This window comes from Haliotis rufescens, unplaced genomic scaffold (assembly GCF_023055435.1).
Source record: "Haliotis rufescens isolate VD_foot unplaced genomic scaffold, xgHalRufe1.0.p SCAF_4, whole genome shotgun sequence".
In the NCBI taxonomy this organism is placed as follows: Eukaryota; Metazoa; Mollusca; class Gastropoda; order Lepetellida; family Haliotidae; genus Haliotis; species Haliotis rufescens.
The window spans coordinates 5,018,017-5,043,032 of NW_025964112.1; the positions used below are offsets into that span (position 1 = coordinate 5,018,017).

The 25,016-nt window shown below is 40.6% G+C and overlaps 1 protein-coding gene across 3 annotated transcripts in view; it reads right to left on the minus strand.

The window, feature by feature from the left end:
* Positions 1-25,016, minus strand: part of LOC124143006 (thrombospondin type-1 domain-containing protein 7A-like) — a 428,609-nt gene that overhangs the window by 342,770 nt on the left and 60,823 nt on the right. For all 3 annotated transcript variants that reach the window (XM_048382587.1, XM_048382586.1, XM_048382583.1), the window contains exon 2: positions 17,502-17,580. The gene's annotated coding sequence lies outside the window, so the exon portion shown is untranslated. The remainder of the gene's footprint in view (positions 1-17,501; positions 17,581-25,016) is intronic.

Genomic DNA, 25,016 nt, shown 5'->3' on the forward strand with positions numbered 1-25,016 from the left:
GTGCTTGAACTCAATTTTAACTTAACAAATCTGTTCTGGCACTGGTAACTTGGATTTAACCCCACTTTCAACAGAATTTCAGCCTCATCATGCATGAAAGCTTGATATTAGCACTGCCCACAGCAATCTTCCACCTAGAACTATCCGAGTCTGGACCAGACAATCAAGTGATTAATATTAAGAGCTAAGATTCATGTCAGTGTACTGTGACATGCAATCAACCAAGTAATGGAGATTGACTGCCATTTTCCTTTGATTGACTCTTATGACCAGCATCAGAATCTGATATGTTCATATGTTGTTGTATCTATACACTAGAACTCTGCATTAGACGCTGACAATAGGTCTGGGGGACGGGATGATCATGTTGCTTCAATGTGTAATGCTACTGATTGTCTGACATCAAGCCCTGATGTCATGAAGATTTATTCAAAGACTTAATATTTTGTCATTTTTAAAAAGAAATTATATTATTTTTTTTAATATTACTTTTATTTATTTATTTTTATTTGTTGCATTTCATATTGTTTTTACAAAACAGAAAACAGTGACTTCCATGTTACAAACAAGTGTATGGCGTGATGACCAATATTTATCTGTCTTAAATTCCCACTCATCAGTGCCGTACAACGTGGAGATGAAGTAATACTGCTTCGGTTCATTCTGGAAGATCTGGAACGATAGAATATGCCTTGTGTCTTTATGTGAGAAAATAAGCTTTTTGCAAATAATAATTATAAGATTTAAAGGGTCATTACTTCTGAATTTGTATTCAAGCAAAACATGTCGTTCGGTGATATTTGTTTTGATTTGAGTGCTGGTATCTAGCCAAAGTTCCAGTGCTGTCAAGATTGTTTTTACTTTGCTGCAATCCCAAAACAATATGTGTGTGTGTGTCACAAAGGCTACATGTATTGCAGTCTACATATCTCATTTTGAATAATATATTATTAGAAGGTGGGAAGTGGTGTAGAATTTTGTATTGAAACCACTGAAGCTTAGTATCGACAGTACACCTAAAGCGTATGATCTTATACATCGTCCATTCCTCTAACAATGTTACTACTTGGAAAATATTTCTCCACTTTGTGGAGTGTTGATTTTTTACACAATGTTTTTTAACTTCACCTTTGTAAAACTATTGAGTGCCTTTTTCACATTTCTGTAGGTATTGCATATTAAAGGATCTGATGGGATTTAAGGGGGGTCTCACATTCATCCACTTGATGCTTTTGTTTCTGCAGTAATGTTTATGGAGTTTATAATGCCCATGTAACGTATGTCAAGACATTTGTTTGTAAATTAATTTTCTCAACAAAAGATTCAAAGGATAGAAATTTGCCTTTCTCTTCCAACAGGTCATTTATATAGTGTATGCCTTTTCTGTACCAATTTTCATAGAATACACCTTTTCTATTAATCTGGATGTTTTCATTTAACCAAACATTATTCGTAAGTAGATCCATTTCTGATAGTTCTGTGGAATGAATAGATGAAATGAAATTCCACCAAGAATTCAGGAGATTTTTGTAAAAGTTGTCTCGTATCATTTTGACTATAGTGTTTCGTAAATACTGACAGTTGTATTCAAATATGGATCCTTGACCCATCTTGATCGCTTATCAAAGAATCTTCTTATAATTGATAGCTTTTGGGCCATTATTATTTTTTTTACTTTTAGAACATTAAACCCCCGTCCTTTTTATCACAAATCACCTGTCTTAATTCTGTTTACTATATGTGGTTTTCTGGCCCATATAAGCTGGAAACATTTCTTTGAAAATAATCCACTTTTGAGTCAGGGGGGTTTGGCAGAGATGGAAACAGTGATTTAGTTTAGACATAATAAGAGATTTTAACATTATATTTCTGCCGAGGGGAGTTAGGTGTCGAGCTGACCAATTTACCGTATTTTCTTGAGTATAGTGCGCACTTTTTTTCGAAAAAACACAGCTGTGTAGAAGGGGGTGCGCATAATACACGAATTATGAGTTTGGATGTTTTTTTCCCCCATGGAAAGACATTACCGTGAGCACGAAACACCGGGAATACCATGTCAACAAATCCATACTGAAGTACGCAAAATAATTATGTAATTACACTGTCTGGCTATAAAAAGTGTTCTTTGTATATCAGGACTTATGTTTGTAACTTATTTCATTGATTTTATTCAAAATTCCTTATAATCTGATAATATTGTTTTTATTAATTTCGGCGAAATCATGTGTGAAGCGATCGGAAGATCGCACAACTCACCATTATTAACAGCAACCACGGTCAGAATACCGCTATTGACGCCTTGAAACAAACTTTAGTTGACAGAGAATGGATACATATATCATAAATGACATACTTTGACTCGTTAAAAGTCATATTTGTTTTTGTTTGACGATTCTATGTCAACATGAAATTCTCGCGATCACGTGATCATGTGCGCGTGAGCCTTGACGGTGACTGGTCAGACATGCTCCATGTAAAAAATAATACCCGGGAATAGCGATCAGCTGCTTCGCTTAGGGTTATTATTATTTTAAATATGTTTATTAAAGGTTGCATATAATTAAGAAAATAATGGAATATATTATTCCTGATAAATAAAATAGTTTCAGATATAATTGTTGCCGATCCTTGCATTAAAAATCTTATAAAGTTATATCATTGGGTGTGTCTTGACCGAATCACCGGTCGATTCCAAGAAAACGTGTGTACAGCTGATTGCTGTTTCCAGCTTAGTTTACGAGAAAATACGCAAGGTAATCTTAATCCCTAAATATAAAACAATGCCTAGCAGAACAATAAATACTATTTAAACGGTAAATAAACATGTCTGGTGATTTTTTATCTCAAATTTCGAATTTGTACTGACGAAGTTTCTCAGCACCCGTTCGTTTGCCGGACTTCGCTGAAAGGGTACGGTGTAAAAAATTTCTGCGCATAATATTCAAATTTCTTTTTTTCCAAAATATTGAACCCGCTAGAGGGGGGTGCGCATTATACATGGGTGCGCACTATACTCAAGAAAATACGGTAATTGACATCGGTGTTTCACAATTTTAAAATGTTCTTTATAATTCAAATGAATCATTTCTTCTAACTCCAGACGATAGGATATTCCAAGGAGGTCAAAGGGACCTTGGCCAGTTTAGTTTCCACTTAGGACATAGCTTCATTCTTCATCTTGTGTTTGACCCTATCCAAATTAGCCATGTCTTCTCAATGTTTGCTTTTAGTCCAGAGAAGCGTGCAAAAATCAAGTATTTGCAGTACTGAGTGTAGACAGCATTCAGTTCCATCTAATATACGAGTTGTATCGTCTGCAGACTGTTGTATGAGGAATTCAACATTTCCCAAAGGTATGCCTTTTATATCTGCATTATTTCGGATCATTATTCCTGATATTTCAGCACACAAAATAAATATATAAGGTGAAATCGGATCTCCTTGGCGACAGCCTCTGAAGATACTAAACATACATGATCCATAACCACTGACTAATACATTTGAATTCCTTCATAAAATACAGTAATCCATCTTCAAATAGAATGTCCAAAATTAAAGAAGCATAATGTTTAATCAATGAACGCCCAATCAACTGTATCGAAGGACTTTTCGAAGTCAATTAGTAGCAGTAATCCTCATATTTGAAAAGTTTCTGTTTGTTCCATCAAGTCATAAATTAGTCCAGTAATCTCACCAATATAACTTCCAGACATTAAACCTTTTTGGTTTTCATCTATCAATAAAACAAGGACTGGTTTGACTCTTCGAGATATTGTAAGTGATGCAACTTTATAGAACTCACTCACTCACTCACTCTTTCACCCACCCACTCTTTCACCCAATCACTCACTCACTCACTCATCCACTCACTCACTCATCCACTCACTCCTGTTTTAGAAGGCCTACATAGATGTGATGTTAACCTTGTTTAATCACCCGTTTTTGTGTCATGGATCAGTTGTAAGTCGTTAGCTAGACGGGAATGGGGCAATGTCAGAGGGACTCACGCACCAACTACATAGATTCCAGCTATCTTTACATTTCCAGCCTCCTTAAGAACTGTACTCACTGCTGCAGAGATGGGTTAATTATCCCAAACTATGCTTACCTAAATATACTGAGCTAAGTTGTGTGGAAAATATCTCCGTTTAGAGTGGAATGTATCATATTCATGTCAGTAGGTGCAAACTAATAGCATATCCAGTCCCAATCTGTCAGAGAAATGGTTAAACGTCATGTAATGTTTACAAAATAACTGTTACGTGTCTTATGATATAGGTTTGCGGTATCCTCAGCCTGATCCGACTCCCGCAGGACCGCAGGCAAGTGTCCTGGTGTAACTTGTGTGGGTTGCCTGGGTTGGTATTGGCGGTTCAATATGGCTATGCCAATCATGAACATTGAATGAAAATCGGCTTTACGATCTATGAGAACACATCGCTGGTCGAACCATAGCCATGAATAGCAGCCAGTCTATGTCTGATGGCTTAGGAGGAGCATCTGAGGGCGAAGTTAACAACAGGTGAAGAACGTAGTGAATTGAACCAGTGAACCGAACTAGACGGATGGCATGCTTGGGACATCATCCCCACATGAACATTATAGACAGACAGGTTACTCAGTATTAATGGCCATATTGCCAATAGTACAATGAAGGGATTCAAGTAAACACATGATGTACATGATCATGTTGACATATCTAGACAGTCTTATCTTTCGATTAACAGCCATATGAAAGATCAGGTGGTTTTAAACTTCTTTTGAGTAGGATATTAAATGATATATATGCCAGTATTTAAGTATAATATATACACTATTAAATGCTATGGAGCATGACCTTCCATTAATTTAGTGGCAACAATATATTGCCATGCCGTCAGTTGCCGTGAGCTGTCGACATGCTTTGTTCTGTCTGCACCAGGATATTTAATGTAACAACAATATGACAAAAGCTTTCAATGCAATAGATGTATGTTATATAAACTTGATCATCGGAACCAGCCATCACTTGATACTTAAAAACAAACAAACAAACATCTGCTACAGGAAAAACAGATCAAAGCACAGTACTGTATTTTGATACCTCCCTGGACATAAAACTTCCACAAACCCAACAGAAAGAACACACATCACACACAATAAGGGCAGACAAGAAAAATAAACTTTTTTTACCAAAAAAAGCAACCAAAGTGTTTGCTATTATCATTGATCAGATATTGCTGTCAGCAAGTATAATATATCACCTGCCTTTGTTGGGCAGCTGGTTAGATTTTAATTTAGTCATCATGAATATTTTATGAGACGAAAGAAAATATTTTGAGACTACTATATCAATGCATGTTTTTGTTGCTTTGTTCAATTACCTTCATTCAAATAAAGCACAGGCCTAATGCAACCATTTAGTTTTTACCTCTCCTTATCATGAAAACCTTGCAAGTCAACTTTGTCAGCATAGCTTTCTATCCCAGCTAACATGTCTTCCATTTCAGTTCCCTTGCAACAGTGAATATATGTGATAGAGTGAGTAAAGTTTTACGCAACTTTTAGCAATATAACGACGGGAGGCACCAGAAATTGGCAATGCTGCTTTGAACAGCATACTTTAGTGATAGTCACAGCTTACATGTGGGACCAAGCCGAGGTGACACAAATCTTAGACTTTTATCTCTTTGGTAAAACCCAGACCACTGGTTTGAATCTTGGATTTGAACCCGAACCATGACCTTGATGACCATTTACTCGTGTTGAGGGAGATGGATACTTCCTGAAGAACTGACCAAGTCGAAATATGAAGAATATCAATCAATAGACTATTTTCTGTGAAATCTATTTCATGAGACTAAGTAAGTGAGTTGGGTTTAAAACTGGTTTGAACAGTATTCCAATCATATCATGGCGTGTCAACTTCGTGTGGGAGGAAAGCCCGAAGTGATGCAGGTTCTACTTTGATGAAACCCCTGACAAAACTAGAAACATAATTAGGGCGAAACTGGGAATGGAACCCATGATCATAGGTTTCTGGTGTGCCCAAAGGATGTAACTCTGCACAACAAATTTCTGAGCCTTAGATGACTGGGCCACCTGTGTCCCCCCACCTTATGGAGATTGCTTAGCAAGGAATATAATAACACAATATGAAACTATGTCCCACCAGCACTTTTGATTTAAAGGCACAGATTTGAGTTACACAACCTAGTCTGTCTCATCGTCCCTGAACTATTTTAATTTCAGCACTTCAGTTCAAGCCAAAACAATTTAGATTATTTTTATTATCAAAACAATTTGTCCTGTTGGCTGCACAAAAAACTTGCAATACAGGTTTTACTGTGTCCCCCATTTTCTATTCTTGAGGTCAGAAGTTTCAAAAACTAATTAAACAAACAGCTGAGTTGAAAAAACCCCTCATTGTCCGAACACTTATACCAGAGATGATGACATGTGTTGTTTTATTCCAATGAATCGTTTTCTTTATAGGACAAAATTGCATTGATAGTGTCTTAACTTACTTCCAACGTATTTGTGAAAAAATTCTACACTGAAACTATTTTGACATTTTTTGCTGTTTGAATCTTTTGAAGATAAAAATAACTATTCAGCCTGCAAGTAATGCTATTATCCTGTCCAGTATCAACTTACAAGTAAGTCGAATATGTACAGTTTGCACACAATAGTGAACTCTCTGCGTCCTTAAAAAATACATGGAGTTATCTGTAGAAAGAGACATAAGTTTGGATTTTGTTGTTTAACACTGCACTCAACAATGTTTCAGCTATATGAAGGCGGTCTGTAAATAGTCGAGTCTGGACCTGACAATCCAGTGATTGACATCATGAGCATCGATCAATTGGGATCGATGACATGCATCAAGCAAGCCAGCGAACCTGACCACCCGATCCCGTATGTCACATCTTACGACAAGCATAGTGACCTTTTACAGCAAGCATGGGTTGCTGAAGACCTATTCTACCCCGGATTTTCATGGATAAGAGAGACATAAGTGGATCCCTGATAAAACTAAACCATGATATAGAGACAGAATCATTAAAGCATTAGGATGATATCCTGCTTTCATTGTTCAGTTGATTTTGAGCCAGGAATTTACTTGCCATATTCAATGTGCTTTTTAACAAGTAAAACTGGTGCAACTGTAGGTCATAATTAATGCAAAGTTTTAGAGATACATAAACCATGGTTTAAGTTGGAGAAATCAATTGGATCTGTTGATACAGGAGTAGAATCATGATCAATATGCTCCTTCCATGAAGTTGAAGCAGTTGTGTTCAGATGTTTCACTGAAGGAAACATACAACCTAATGGATAACAACTTCTGTTTTATTGCAACAAAATACAATAAAGTTGTATGTATTCTTATCAACTCCTGAACTTCTAGATTACCTATCAAACAGTTTTACATCAGGTGTCTGTTTTGCCAGCTGTTATGACTCTGTTATAAACAACACCGTGAAGATCAAATGCTTGTAAGAGGTGACTTACGGGATTGGCTGGCCAGGCTCGCTGACTTGTTTGATGCAAGTTATCATATCCCAGTTGCTCATACAAATGCTCATGACATCAATCATTGGTTTGCATGTACAGTGTCGATTATTTACAGACCTCTGTCATATTGCTCAAATACAAAGTGTGCAGCATTAAAGAAAAAACAAAACAACATCTGTTATGAAGAAGTTATAATGCACAATTCCCAACCTTCAAAAATAAATATGTGTGCATTACTTTGGATCCACCAAATCAAACACACCTGGATCAAACGCCAACAATCAAACATATCAGACCCTGACATCAGCACAGCATCGTTGGAAGCAGAGCATTAAGTAGCATGTGATCACACAAAAACTGCCCAAACACCACTCTCTCCCAATGACAAAACTGCCTCTGTCTCTGCTTAGTCATTAAAGTAGTCTAGCTGGCTGCCTACCAAACCTAATCATTATAATTTCTTTACAGAGTGAAATTGATCTAACTTACAGCTGGAGTGGAAATGTGTCATTTAGTGAAAACAGCATCAAAGGGTATCTGAAATGAACAAAGAAGTGTGGGCATGTAGGGGAGCTCCTGGCTGGGAACGTGAAGACTCACTATACTCTCACAGATACAACAGCTGAAGCTATCCCCTGCACCACCCCTCTCGTTATTGGTAAAGTTGGCTGTTGCTTCCAAGTTGGTTGAAAACTGCTGACTTGAAACTGCGTGTTACCAACACTAAGCAACTCCACGATTACTCTACCTGCTGTATAACTCTGACACTATACCTGCTCTATAACTCCGACACTATACCTGCTCTATAACTCCAACACTATACCTGCTCTATAACTCAGACACTTCACCTGCTCTATAACTCTAACACTATACCTGCTCTATAACTCTAACACTATACCTGCTCTTTAACTCTAACACTATACCTGCTCTATAACTCCAACACTATACCTGCTCTTTAACTCTAACACTATACCTGCTCTATAACTCCGACACTATACCTGCTCTATAATTCAACACTATACTTGCTTAATAACTCCGACACTATACCTGCTGTATAACTCCGACACTATACCTGCTGGATAACTCCAACACTATACCTGCTGTATAACTCTAACACTATACCTGCTGTATAACTCTAACACTATACCTGCTCTATAACTCCAACACTATACCTGCTCTATAACTCCGACACTATACTTGCTTAATAACTCCGACACTATACCTGCTGTATAACTCCAACACTATACCTGCTCTATAACTCTGACACTATACTTGCTCTATAACTCCGACACTATACTTGCTTAATAACTCCGACACTATACCTGCTGTATAACTCCAACACTATACCTGCTCTATAACTCCAACACTATACCTGCTGTATAACTCCGACACTATACCTGCTGTATAACTCCAACACTATACCTGCTGTATAACTCCAACACTATACCTGCTCTATAACTCCGACACTATACTTGCTTAATAACTCCGACACTATACCTGCTCAATAACTTTGACACTATACTTGCTGTATAACTCTGACACTATACCTACTCTATAACTCTGACACTTTACATGCTCTATAACTCCGACACAATACCTGCTCTATAACTCTGACACTATACTTGCTCTATAACACCGACACTATACCTGCTTAATAACTCTGACACTATACTTGCTCTATAACTCCGACACTATACTTGCTCTATAACTGCGACACTATACCTGCTCTACAACTCCAACAATATACCTGCTGTATAACTCCGACACTATACTTGTTTAAAAAGTTCCTATTGACATTACATTCAGGACATTCAGATTTGGCTGTGATTGTGATTATTGATACTGCTGTAAATGTTTATGTGTCTGTATGTGAGTGTGACCATGTGTGACTGTGTGTGACCATGTGTGACTGTGTGTGACCATGTGTCACTCTGTGTGTTATGGTACACGATATGGAGTCAGTACTAGTAAATGTTCTTTAAACGTTAGAGAGATAGAGGGAAACCATTCATTTATTTAGATAGGGTGAATTACCGAACTGCCCAAGCTATGGGGTTTTCAATTCATACCTAGTCTGTCTATACAAATATATCCCATGCAAGTCTATAATGTTTGGCAAGTCTAGATAACTGCAGTAGCAGTTTCTGAAAATGAAGAGAGTCTCTGGGCTCCCTTTTATTATATTTTTATTAAGATAATTGAACAACTGTTTTTTTCTATACGATATGTTAGACTAGATGTTAGTCTAATTCATACCATCAAGTCTGAGGTATGGTAAATAAAACAAAACAGGTATAGGGGTGGTCTCAAAAACAAAACGGGGATGCAAAAGGCTATTAGATAGCTTTGATAAAGAGTGATTAGGAATATGGTGTACAAGCTTTATGAGCAGAAGGTAACCGTGACTTTTAGTAGAATTTGGATATTAAAGATACAATTAATATTTCCCGGACTGCACTAACTATTGCTTTCCAAGAGATGGGATTTTCGATACACTGCACGTGGCGATGATTCAGCACTTTTCAGGGGAAAATATTCCATGCATCCTGTCTATGAGGTCACATTATCTTCGAACCATTCCGGGTGTCCAGATAATTTACCTTGATCAATCATTTCACACTACATGTGGCTATTGGCAGTTGGACAAAAAGCACCCATGGTACCATCAGGTAAAGGTAATCGTGTCATTGTTTTGCAAGCTGAACCCATGTTATGGGGCTTCTTGATGGGTGTGTGCTAGTTTTTGAGGTGAAAAAGAAAACTGGTGAATTTCATAAGGAAATTATAGGAGGTGACGTGTTCATAGACTGGTTGGAACATCAGCCATTCCCCATTCAAACAATGTCAGGGTCATTGTCATGGATAATACCAGTTAATATAACATCCGGGAATCAGATACTGTCGCCCCAACCATGCGTATGACTGTGTGAGTGTAAATGTGTGAGCGTGACCTTGTGAGTGTGACTGTGAGTGTGAATGTCGGTGAGAGCAGAGACTTAGAGACAGTGTGTGAGTGTGACTGTGTGAGTGTGAATGTCGGTGAGAGCAGAGACTGAGTGACAGTGTGTGAGTGTGACTGTGTGAGTGTGAATGTTGGTGAGAGCAGAGACTGAGTGACAGTGTGTGAGTGTGACTTAGAGCTGTATATATGTGACTGTGAATATGAGTGATTGTCTGTGTGTATGTTGCTGTGGTTATGTCGGAGTGTTGCTGTGATTGTGTTGGATCACAGGTGTCTAACTATGTTATGTTAGTGACACTGACAGTCTGTGTCTGTGACTTGAGTAGGTGTAGTGTATCATCAATCAAACATGCAAAGATTGAATCACCAAACTTCGTAACAAACTTGTATGCCCCCATGTGATAGGACATCATGCCACAGTGCTCTTGATGTGTCCAGCGACAGATGTCTGTGTGTGCAGTGAAACACGTATATGAAGTCCATGCTTACACAACAGCTTCCCTGGCATGTTCCTAACCGTTCCGCCGTTCACTACTGAGTGTTCCTCTAACTGAGTTCATGAGTTTGCATGCCTCATTTTGACAACCATCTCTGGGACATACATTAGCAGTGCTCCAAGACGTGTTGAATGTTTTTTGAGTGCTTAACAGATGAGGATAAGAAGGTCCTGGACTAATGATGGTCTCAATTGACGTACATGCATATACTCCATCTATAAACAGGCATGTTTAAAAAAACAAAAGCCATGTTCAAAAATCATGTTTGTCCCCAACATCTCATCATGCTTCTGTAAAGATTACAAACATGCCACCTCCAGCAAAAACATCATCGGGATGGGATGCAGCAATGTAAGAACATAGCAATGTCAACGAGAACATTATTTGGAAGTTTGGTAGATGGGAATGTTTTTTCTGCTAACATTTGTCAAGAAAAAATTCCAATTTGACTTCAGAATTACTTAATTTGACATCACAGTACATATATGTAATCACTATTAACAACACACTTCTGTGATGATGGGTGAGTGAGTGGGGTTGGGTTTAGCTCTGCTTTGAATAAAAATTCAGAGGCCTGTAACCAATCAAGTCTGGACCAGACAAACCAGTGATTGAAAGCGTAAGCATAACTTCAGGCAGTTTGGAAACAATATGACATGCATCCGAGTCACAGATGGACCCCCACTCCCTGTTCTAGCCAGCTCCTAGAGTGAGTGAGTATGGTTTTACGCCGCTTTTAGCAATATTCCAGCAATATCACGGCGGGGAACACCAGAAATGGGCTTCACACATTGTACCTATGTCAGGAATCGAACCCTGGTCTTCGGCGTGACGAGCGATCGCTTTAACCACTAGGCTCCCCGACCGCCCCCCAGCTCCTAGAGCTAGCCGATGTTAAGGTACTATTCTGGTTCAGAATCCCCAAACATCAATGCTATAAATTACAGTAAACTATATTTACAATCAACACACTCATAACAAACTGACAGATACAACAAACAGTTCATTTGCTCCTGGCCATTTGGGGGCGGTCGGGTAGCCTAGTGGTTAAAGCGTTCGCTCGTCACGCCGAAGACCCGGGTTCGATTCCCGACATGGGTACAATGTGTGAAGCCCATTTCCGGTGTCCCCCGCCCTGATATTGCTGGAATATTGCTAAAAGCGGCGTAAAACCATACTCACTCACTTACTCCTGGCCATTTGCCATATATTTTATCACATAAAGTTGTTGGATGTAACGAACACGCTCATAAGGAAATAACGGATATCGCGAACTCACCTTGTGGTCCCGTGTTTACCCTGTCAACGATAATGTTTAAGTGTATAACAAACTTCTAGTCCCAGAGCTGAGCTCCTCACGTGTCACCAATCTACCTATCAAAACATCCGTGGCCAAGCGAGGCTGTTCAAAGCATCAGTAAACAATTGAAGGCAATTGATTTACTCTTAAGTACTAACACCTTGTCCTCAAATTACACCCTCAATTAACAATAGTAACACAGTGATTGAAGCGGATATATGCTGCACATGTACAGTGCACACTCCTGTTATTTATTGAGTACCATGACTTCATAAAAGATATCTCATGGTGAAATTGCGTGTAACGAAGGACAGATATAACAAACTAAAATTAATGGTCCCTTTCAGTTCGTTATATCCATAGTTTACTGTAAGTCTTTAACTACAGGACCTGTGAAGATTCCGGGGTAGAATAGGTCTTCAGCAACCCATGCTTGCCGTAAAAGGCGACTATGCTTGTCGTAAAAGGCGACTAACGGGATCGGGTGGTCAGGCTTGCTGACTTGGTTGATGCATGTCATCCATCCCAACTGCGCGGATCGATGCTCATGATGTCAATCACTGGATTGTCTGGTCCAGACTCGATTATTTACAGACCGCTGTCATATAGCTGGAATATTGCTGAGTGCGGCGTTAAACAACAAACAAACAAACAAACTTTAACTACAGACATCTTTTTTGGCACTTTGATACATAAAAACATATTTTTTTAGATATTAGCAACCATAATATCAACCATCTGCACCAACAACTGGTCACCAAGGTCACCAAGGTCACCGCACATTTCTGTCCGGCCAACGATCCCTTGTCTGACAGGTTTAACACATCAACACAATATCGAGTATGTTACTTCTGTTAACATTGTCAGTGTGTTTAAATATGAAGTGAAACAGTTTTGGTTTCGCAAATGGGCCAAGGAATACTATTATATATTAGTTCTCACAATGACAAATTCTCCCCCCAAGGACATCGATAGTCCATGAAATGTTGAAGAAGCATATACACATGCTGCCAGCATGTCTGTAAAGTACATAGTTACTGGTACATAAAAAACTAAAAAAAATGTTTTTGAACTTTTTACATTAGTGTTATTTTCTTTTTGTTACAGACAACTGTCACTCAGTAACATAGGGTAATCCATCACAGAGCTGCAATCACCCTGGCCTCAGTATACAAAAAAAATACTTGCAAATAGACAAAGATGATTTCAACAAACTTGATCAATCACTTGACTAGTCTTCGGATCATCCATGAAAATTTTCCATTTTTTTTATCAAGAAAAGAAATTTTTGAAACAATCCTTTTAAAACCCGTAAGTTACAATTATGATGCTTGAAGAATATATTACCCCTTTGGTCAGGAATATATACTGGTGCCATCCAAAACTATTTTTTGCAACATCCGAAAATGATTCAGAGTTTTTTCTTATATTGTTACAGAAAAGTTAGATATTTCATGTTTAAAACAATTCTTTTAAACCCTTAAGGTAGAATGATGTTGTTCGAAGACATATTGGACCCATTGGTCAGAAACATACACCCAGCCTGAAGTATCAATTTAGTCTACCATCTGGCTCAGGGGGAGAAGTAAACAATATGCCAAAAAATTGGACTTAACGTCTTGTTCAAGATTATTTCACTTGTGCGTGTGACTGCTTGTACTAGTCCGGACTAATGATGGTTTTATAGTGCTACAGATAGCACTGAGATACCATGCCCCAGTTTAAAAATGGTATCCCACTTAGACACATTATACTGACTCCAAGCTGACCAGTCCTTGTTTTGGTGCCATTAATGCTCAGCACCATGTTTTGGTATTGTGGTCAGACCTTCCGCTCTGCTCTCCAAGAGTAACTGCACCACGGAGGCGTTAGGATTATGCATCTTTCTTAGAAGTTTGCTAAAAGATCAAAGGTGTTGACTGTACTTTATCCCGCTTTACATGGAAGAGCCCGTCAGTTGGCCATGTTCGAGGATTTTCAATTTACGTCATTACAGTTTTCATTTAAACACAGCTCCAATAAAGCACAAGGTCTTAATATCTCAATATCCCCATGTGTAGTGTAAAGACGTATTGTTTTGCCCTGACCTGTTATAGTAAGAGCATGATAAACTACACCATGGAGGCATATCTGCAACAAGGTGTATGGTTTATGTTTCTTAAACTCGATGACTTTTGGCTGCTGTAGTGGACATGATCACATCTTTACAATGATGCTTTACACAGCATATGAACGCGAATCTTCACAGCAGTCAGCAACATATATATATATACAACATGGGGTCAAGGTGTCACCAGACACAAGATGGGGGTCAGGGGGACACCAGACACAAGATGGGGGTCACCAGACACGAGATGGGGCCATGGGGACACCAGACACAAGATGGGGGCTAGGAGGACACCAGACACAAGATGGGGGTCAGGGGGACATCAGACACAAGATGGGGGCTAGGAGGACACCAGACACAAGATGGGGGTCAGGGGGACACCAGACACAAGATGGGGGTCAGGGGGTCACCAGACACAAGATGGGGGTCAGGAAGACACCAGACACAATATGGGGGACACCAGACACAAGATGGGGTCATGAGGACACCAGACACAAGATGGGGGTCAAGGGGACACCAGACACAAGAAGGGGGTCAGGGGGACACCAGACACAATATGGGGGACACCAGACACAAGATGGGGGTCAGGGGGTCACCAGACACAAGATGGGGGTCAGGGGGACACCAGACACAATATGGGGGACACCAGACACAAGATGGGGTCATGAGGACACCAGACACAAGATGGGGGTCAAGGGGACACCAGACACAAGAAGGGGGTCAGGGGGACACCAGACACAAGATGGGGGTCAGGGGGACACCAGACACAAGATGGGGGTCAGGGGGACACCAGACACAAGATGGGGGTCAGGGGGACACCAGACACAAGATGGAGGTCAAGGGGACACCAGACACAAGATGGAGGTCAAGGGGACACCAGACACAAGATGGAGGTCACCAGACACAAGATGGGGGCCAGGGGAATCCAGATTTCTACCTTGCCCAAAATAGATAGCATCTGTCACAACAAATACTGCACAAGTTGCATCTTCATTCTTCTGTCACAGAGAGTGAAAGCGTATGTGAAGCAGGAAGAGAAAATAAGGCTGGAATTTGCCAGCCCTGTTTGTGTCATCTCATGCTACCAATGCTGCATGGTAATAGTCGGATGCACAAGCTCAATGTTAATATAGAAAGCATGCCGAGCTACCAAAATAGCTTCCTCTTCTGGAGAAAGTCGTGATAAGTCTGCAGACATTCCAAAAACTTACAAACATGTTTTCCAAATGAGCATGCCAGACCATGTTTACACCTATTCTTTGATTCCAATCAATGAATGAATATTTCATGCATCTTGCGAGTCGGGAACGAAGATGTCCACAATTGATTCAGCTTGTTAAATTCATGATCGGATAGCTACTTAATTATAAAGGCACCATCATTTATTACAAAGGGTTAGCCAACATCCATGATGGTAATGCCATGCCTCAGTTTACAGTGGCAATGTTCAACATCAATAGTTCTCCCTTCCCACAGCTGGTGCTCAGCTTCCATCAACAAATACCTGACAATACCTATTTTTTTTAACCATTGAGAAAAATACGACTTCAATTACATGCGCTCAAAATAAAGTGGTTTGATTCAAATTAACAATCTTCCTTACTGATTAATGGCCCCACCTAACTGAAAAAGGTCAAAAAACGTTTTGGTATGCTGATTTTCTTTGACACGGCCAACAACAATAAAGCCAAATGACAATAAATAGGTTTGGGTTTCCACTGAATGTGTAATGGTCCTCTGTCATCCTGACGCCATGTTCAAGATGGGTGCAGTGAGTGTGTGTACAGTGTGTTTTTTTGTTTTTTAATACTACACTTCAGCAATACTCAAGCTGTATGATAATGGTCAATTAATATGTAAATAATTGACTCTGGACCAGACAATCAAGTGATTGACATCATATGATTCAATCTACGCAATTGGGAGAGGATGACATGCATCAACCAAGTCAGCGAGCCTGACCACCCGATCATTTAATCATCTCCAACGACAAACATGCATAGGTTGCTGAAGACGAATTCTTACCTGGATCTTCAAAGGAAGAGTTGCTCTGCGATACCTTACAGTAATCATACAAAAGGGTCATCCCAAGAACTTGCATCAGATATTGTGACCATGTGGAAATTGAACCCAGGAATTTGGACTGACGAACGACTGTTTGACCCACTAGGCTACCCTAGCTACCCTAACACATTGTACTACATCAGGGAATTGAGTGAGCGAGTTTCGGTTTTATGCTGCTTTTAGCAATATTACTGAGGAGAACACAAATTGGCTTCACACATTGTACCCATGTGGGGAGTTGAACCTGTGTATTCAGGGTGACGACTGAACGCTGTAACCGCTAGGCTAACCCATCACCCCTCACACACTGTACCCATGTATGGAGTTGAACCTGTGTATTCAGGGTGACGACTGAATGCTGTAACCGCTAGGCTAACCCATCACCCCTCACACACTGTACCCATGGGGGAGTTGAACCCGTGTCTTCGGGGTAATGATTGAACGCTGTAACCACTTGGCTAACCCATCACCCCTCACACACTGTACCCATGGGGGAGTTGAACCCGTGTCTTCGGGGTGATGATTGAACGCTGTAACCACTTGGCTAACCCATCAACCCCTCACACACTGTACCCATGGGGGAGTTGAACCCGTGTCTTCGGGGTAATGATTGAACGCTGTAACCACTTGGCTAACCCATCACCCCTCACACACTGTACCCATGGGGGAGTTGAACCCGTGTCTTCGGGGTGATGATTGAACGCTGTAACCACTTGGCTAACCCATCAACCCCTCACACACTGTACCCATGGGGGAGTTGAACCCGTGTATTCGGGGTGACGATTGAGCGCTGTAACCGCAAGGCTAACCTGGAAGGCAAGCGTGCTTCATGTCCCTTTAAGACTTAATGCTCCAGTACTGTATGATATTAAGAGGAAGCTACAGTGTTGCAATATTGTTTCCACTCTCTTGGCTTATCAAACCTGAAATTGTCAGGTCTGCCTTCCCTAAAACTATGTGAATGTTAGCTGAAATGCATGTAGTGGAAGACATTTCACACCTTCCATATTTTGGTTATTCAAGAACACGAAGACAGTAATTTTATCATTCAGTAATTTCTCCTTCAACTCCTACCTGCCTGTCTTGTGGGTATTTTCAATGTCCCTCTTGCTGGTTGCCATGGTTGCCATGAGACACACAATTCTTCGAACATCTGAAACATGTTGGAGTTGAGGATCATTAAATATTTTTTGTACACAAAGTTGAATTCCATTTCATAGACAGGATGCATAATTACCAACCCAATGTCATAAAGTTTTCACCAACTGCCCCCAAATAACTTATTTGGATGCGTTCAAAAGTTTGAAGATGGACCAGTTAGATTAATCACATCTCAATTGATTTTAGATTCCTGGTAGTCTTTCTGGAATTTGATCCCATTGGCATTTTCTTAGAAAAACACTGTGTTGGTTATTTATGCCATCAAAACTGCCTTAGCTTCAACTGGAAACGTTTCAAATGATGCAAGCTTATTGAAGCTTGACAGTTTTCATTAGGACAATGTGCCCAGTGACGTTTCAGGATTAACTGTATTGGTGCACATGCACTTTATTATCAGTTGTTTCATCTCTTGATCTGCAACTTCATCCTAATTTTAAATGAATTAATCAATTCACATAAACAATTATGACATCAGCATAACAACCTGAAAATGACTAAGTTTATTTCAAATATGGCTGCTGTGGTGGCCATGTTCAGATTCGGATCTGAATTCTAGAAACATGTTTTTACCAAATTTCATCTTTGATTTATCAATACTGCTCCATCCCAGTCTCAGTGGGTTGTTTCAGAAGAGATGTGAAAAAGGTGACTCACTTGAGCAGGTCTGTGAGTGAGTGAACGTTAGTGAAGTCATATTGTATCATGTCACATTAATGTAGAGAAACGCCTGACATAATGCAGGTCCTTGACAGTAACTGCTTTGGTGAAACTGACTAGCATGGGTGTGGCGCTGACAAACCCAGGATTATAATTGCAGGCAATCTGGAATTTGAACCCAGAAGGTGCTAGCCGGCACGCCTGGGGGATGTCACAGCAAACTGCAGCCCTTCAGATTACAGGGTCATCCATGCCCCCAGATCAGTGATGAAGTGGAGGTTAAATATAATAACACAAAACAGGAATAGAATTGATGTTCCGTCAGTAAAATAAATAATCAAAACTGAAAAATATGTAAAAATATTTTTGGATGAAACGAAAAAGTCAGTACAGACAAATACAACCTGCCATGTTTAACATGGAAAACACATGTTGAAATCTGGATCATCTTGACAATAATTTCTTACAAAATCATGTCCTTGATCAGCTTTCAGGAATATAACATTTTTACCTCACATACAACTTTCAGATGACTTACATCATTACATTTACATATTAAGTAACAACAACAACAAAAATAATAATGATAATAATCATAATAAATGATAATAATCATAATAATAATTATCATATATGCCGACCTCGCTTTCGAAATGTCACGCTTGCATCCCAAGTCCCAAGTTGTTCGACTCCCTATTGTTCTCGGTGCCTTAGGTTTGGTACTCCCAATCTGTTGACTGACATTGGGAGAGTACCTGGGTTTGCTACCAGGAATACAGCCCTTCTGACAATCTGGGTAATGCTGAAGGCTGCAGTGTTGGGGAGTCTTCACATTCTCCGAAAAGTCCTGGGTGGGTTTGACTAGGCAGCGCTTCCAGGGAGAAGTCCCATTCGCTGTCTGGGCTGCGTGTAGAGGGGACAAGGGCCCTGAGTTGATGATGAGCCTAACAAGCCTGACTGTGCCAGGATCACCCAAACCCTCTTTACTGAATTTTTTAATTTAAACACCATGAGCTACATGTGCTTCAGTTAGCCTGTCTCTCAATAGATTAAAACAGGAGTGACACTCAAGTCATAAATGATTTGGCAAGTGTAGATTGCCTCAGCTCTGAAATAAGTATTTGTTCTGCGCTCCATTTGGATTTTCTTTTATATTTAGTAGATGTAGATTTTAACAAAAAGAACTTTATTTCTGTGACTAAATGTCCGTTTAGTGCTTCAGTGTGGGGCAGCACCGAAACCCTGTACTCCTCCCAGAAGTACATCTTTCAAAGGGTGGACACAGGCACATTTCAAACAAAGTCACTTGCCCATGGACACACCACATGTGCTTAATGTGCTTATGTGTGGGGCAGGACTAAAGCCCTAGAAACTCTCTGGAGCCAAGCTGCCGAACACGTCACCATCCGACTACACTCCGCGACTGATGTTGCTTAACTTGGATTTTTTTGTGACCAGCACGCTGGACACAGGACCACATGCCAAACATGGTTCTTCTGAGCCAAACATGGTTCTTCTGTGCCAAACATGGTGCTTCTGTGCCAAACATGGTTCTTCTGTGCCAAACATGGTGCTTCTGTGCCAAACATGGTTCTTCTGTGCCAAACATGGTTCTTCTGTGCCAAACATGGTGCTTCTGTGCCAAACATGGTTCTTCTGTGCCAAACATGGTTCTTCTGTGCCAAACATGGTTCTTCTGTGCCAAACATGGTTCTTCTGTGCCAAACATGGTGCTTCTGTGCCAAACATGGTGCTTCTGTGCCAAACATGGTTCTTCTGTGCCAAACATGGTGCTTCTGTGCCAAACATGGTTCTTCTGTGCCAAACATGGTGCTTCTGTGCCAAACATGGTTCTTCTGTGCCAAACATGGTGCTTCTGTGCCAAACATGGTTCTTCTGTGCCAAACATGGTGCTTCTGTGCCAAACATGGTGCTTCTGTTCCTCACAATCTAACAGACAATCTCCCTTTAAAGTGGTAAACCATAATTGTGTTTTAATCACACACAGCACAATTAACATTCATTCGTGAAATAAATATCAGTTCATAAAATCATGAATCTTATTATTTCAAAGGTTATGCTGTTCACAAATATAAAAAATCAATACTCATGAAGTTTCCAGAAGACCACTTCAGCAAACACTGTCAGCACACTCACATTTTGACCCTGTACATGTTACCAACAAAAGCAGAGGAAACCTATTCAAAATCATCCTCTTGAGACTTCAATGCTTAGCATGGTTATTCTTGCATGACCACAATGTTTCTGATTATTCCAGAACATTGTGAACTTACAACTGGGTAATTGAATTGAAAACTAATGTTGTAGATGTGCACAACTCAACATGCACTCATATCAACACATCCTCCAGAGAGATACAATGGCAGCAGAACAAGTGAGTGAATGTTCAAGCAAACTTTCTGCTTTATCACATGGCGGCAGGGTCTGGGCTTGGCACCATGTGGTAGATAGCATGGACAACAAGCAGTGTCTTCAGAGTCTGGGTGTGGCACCATGTGGTATATAGCATGGGCAACAATCAGTGTCTTCAGAGTCTTGGCTTGGCACCATGTGGTAGATAGCATGGGCAACAATCAGTGTCTTCAGAGTCTTGGCTTGGCACCATGTGGTAGATAGCATGGGCAACAATCAGTGTCTTCAGGGTCTGGGCTTGGCACCATGTGGTAGATAGCATGGGTAAGAATCAGTGTCTTCAGAGTCTGGGCATGGCACCATGTGGAACAGAGTCTTGGTGTGGCACCATGTGGTAGATAGCATGGGCAACAATCAGTGTCTTCAGAGTCTGGGCTTGGCACCATGTGGTAGATAGCGTGGGCAACAATCAGTGTCTTTAGAGTCTGGGCTTGGCACCATGTGGTACAGAGTCTGCGCTTGGCACCATGTAGTATATAGCATAGACAACAATCAGTGTCTTTAGAGTCTGGGCTTGGCACCATGTGGTACAGAGTCTGGGCTTGGCACCATGTAGTATATAGCATAGACAACAATCAGTGTCTTTAGAGTCTGGGCTTGGCACCATGTGGTAGATAGCATGGGCAACAATCAGTGTCTTTAGAGTCTGGGCTTGGCACCATGTGGTACAGAGTCTGGGTGTGGCACCATGTGGAACAGAGTCTGGGCTTGGCACCATGTGGTAGATAGCATGGGCAACAATCAGTGTCTTCAGAATCTGGGCTTGGCACCATGTGGTAGATAGCATGGGCAACAATCAGTGTCTTTAGAGTCTGGGCTTGGCACCATGTGGTACAGAGTCTGGGCTTGGCACCACGTAGTATATAGCATAGACAACAATCAGTGTCTTTAGAGTCTGGGCTTGGCACCATGTGGTAGATAGCATGGGCAACAATCAGTGTCTTTAGAGTCTGGGCTTGGCACCATGTGGTACAGAGTCTGGGTGTGGCACCATGTGGAACAGAGTCTGGGCTTGGCACCATGTGGTAGATAGCATGGGCAACAATCAGTGTCTTCAGAATCTGGGCTTGGCACCATGTGGTAGATAGCATGGGCAACAATCAGTGTCTTTAGAGTCTGGGCTTGGCACCATGTGGTACAGAGTCTGCGCTTGGCACCATGTAGTATATAGCATAGACAACAATCAGTGTCTTTAGAGTCTGGGCTTGGCACCATGTGGTAGATAGCATGGGCAACAATCAGTGTCTTTAGAGTCTGGGCTTGGCACCATGTGGTACAGAGTCTGGGTGTGGCACCATGTGGAACAAAGTCTGGGTGTGGCATCATGTGGTACAGAGTCTGGGTGTGGCACCATGTGGAACAAGAGTCTGGGCTTGGCACCATTTGGTACAGAGTCTGGGCTTGGCACCATATGGTATTTATAGCATGACAACAATCAGTGTCTTCAGAGTCTGTGCTTGGCACCATGTGGTAGATAGCATGGGCAACAATCAGTGTCTTTAGAGTCTGGGCTTGGCACCATGTGGTAGATAGCATGGGCAACAATCAGTGTCTTCAGAGTCTGGGCTTGGCACCATGTGGTATATAGCATGGACAACAATCAGTGTCTTTAGAGTCTGGGCTTGGCACCATGTGGTTGATAGCATGGACAACAATCAGTGTCTTTAGAGTCTGGGCTTGGCACCATGTGGTACAGAGTCTGGGTGTGGTACCATGTGGTAGATAGCATGGGCAACAATCAGTGTCTTTAGAGTCTGGGCTTGGCACCATGTGGTACAGAGTCTGGGTGTGGCACCATGTGGAACAGAGTCTGGGTGTGGCACCATGTGGTACAGAGTCTGGATGTGGCACCATGTGGAACAGAGTCTGGGCTTGGCACCATGTGGTTGATAGCATGACAACAATCAGTGTCTTTAGAGTATGATGACATACAGAGACACATTTATATCTCTTTGGTCACTGTTATTTCTCCTGAATCCCCCCAATGGAGCAGTTGGTTGAAGAGTGAAAGATATGTTACATATTCCAACGGCCAAGGAATTAACTTCAGAGGGACTGAAAAAAAATATATGATAATTAACACAAATACTTACTGTAAATGCTGCTGAATATTATATTTGCACTCTGCTGAAATTATCACACCTCTAAAATAGGGCATCTCCACTTCTCTAGGATGCTAACTGCTGACAAGGATTGCATCTTTACTGTCAAATATGACATATTGATCTCCCTGAACTAAGTGACACGGTGCAGCACAAATCAAGTCAGTGGCTTCATCACACTCACATCAGCATGATCAGCTACAGTTAATTAACAACATCGGCAAATTGATCACAAATTTCCACTTCCCACACTTGTTGCTTCTCTTCCCCCTTAAAATGCTGCAGTATTGGTTCATTGACCATTACTGGATCTCCTCACAGACCTGCTGCGTTTGGAGTCAGTGGCAGTGGAGTGTTCTGAGTGAGGATCACATCTCTTAAGACTCTCATCTTCACAAACTTCAAGTATCTCCACACACCTGTACAACTGCCTCATTTGAACTTTTAGAGGTCATATATCTCACAGATTTTAACAAGTATAAAAAAATCCCTTGAAAAAATATTTTTCACATTCCTGATGTGAGTTATCAATTCTTCATATGATTCGTAGGAGAGTTCTGGCCAAAACTTTAAATCATATTAAGATGTTTTTCAAAGTGAAATGTAATGTAGTACATATTTCTTTTGCTAGTTTCTTGAGAATTCTGGGTTAGAATTGGTCTCTAGCAACCAACGCTGGTCATAAGAGGATTGGGTGGCCAGGTTCAGTGACTTGGTTCAGAGCATGTAATCATTGCAACCACTACAGCTCACAATATCGATCACTGGTTTGTTTGGTCCAGGCTTTATTACTTACAGGCCATTGTCAAACAGCTGGAATAATGTTTAACAACAAAACAACTATCATATGCAAATCATCTTTAATTACTGTTTTGTTCACTAAAATGACAACATTCCTTAAAAACATTGTCTGATTGTGATAAACAACTTATCAAACTTCAAGGAAGTCTCTCTGATACCTGATGAAAGTTTCCAACGACAATGCGTTATCAAGGCATGATCATTTTGAAGACTTTACCAACGATCCTGACTCTAAGGTTTAATGTACAATATCAAGACAGGTTTCTTCTTGTAATTCTTCAAATCATTCAGGCTGATATCCAGTATAATATTCCAAAATTCTTTCAGAACCAATGAGTATCCCAACATATAGAATGTCTCAATTCTAAAGATCACTTGGAATACCTCTTGCCAGTGTGTCCCCAGTGGTTAGCCTTACCACACCAAACAGTTGCAGTGTCAGAATTAGAAGGGGAGAATCAGGAGATCAACATGGTTGGCTCCAATGTAAGCCTTTCATCTTTGCCTTTCCAGAAGACTTCACCTGCATTTCATGACTGGACAGACACAATTTATACCAAATACTCTTTATAAATCCTTTCAACCCAAAAGATACTGAAAACCAATATGTATGTAAGGAAAAAATTATCAATCACTTAAACTTTCAGACATTTCAAATTTCAAAGTTCAACTCGTGCAAGGATAACAATCAAAGACAGGACCTGACAGGGATAACTGAATCTAAACAGAGGAAAGAAAATTCACAGATGTGTAACTCAATCTAAAAGTGAAAAACTTCTGGAAACTTTTCATTGGGTCTGAAAACAGGAAGACAGTGACTGACTGAGCAAATGAAAGGGATTTCATGCTATTGTCACAACCGTTTGGTCATGTAACCTGCATTAACAGAAGAAAACGTAAAACTTTATGGATAACAGCTTATTTACTGCATATAGCGACTTGTAGATTCTTACACCGTTATCAAGTTGGAGTGACAAGAACCAAGTGATGAGAGGAATATATGCATGACATGTTGTTATAAGTAGCAGCTATGTATGTAGCCTGCATTGTTATAAGCAGGTCTGGTGCAGACAAACCACAGGTTGATAGGCACATAGTGAATGCGTGCATCCCCCTAAACCTGTGCTTGTCTCCCTGTGAGTGAGTGAGTGAGTGAGTGCAATATCCAGCAATATCACAGTGGGGGACACTAGAAATGGGCTTCACACATTGGATCCATGTTGGGAATCAAACCTGGGTCTTCGGGGTGATGAGCAAACGCTTTAACCACTAGACTACCCGACCGCCCCTTGTCTCCCTGTGGGAATTCCAGATAAGAATATCGATTCCCAGCAACCTATGCTTGTTGTAATAAACAAATGTATGGATCAGAGTCAGTGGCTTGGTTGGTGCATGTCATTCTGTATCCCAAATGAGTGGAACAATGCTCATGATG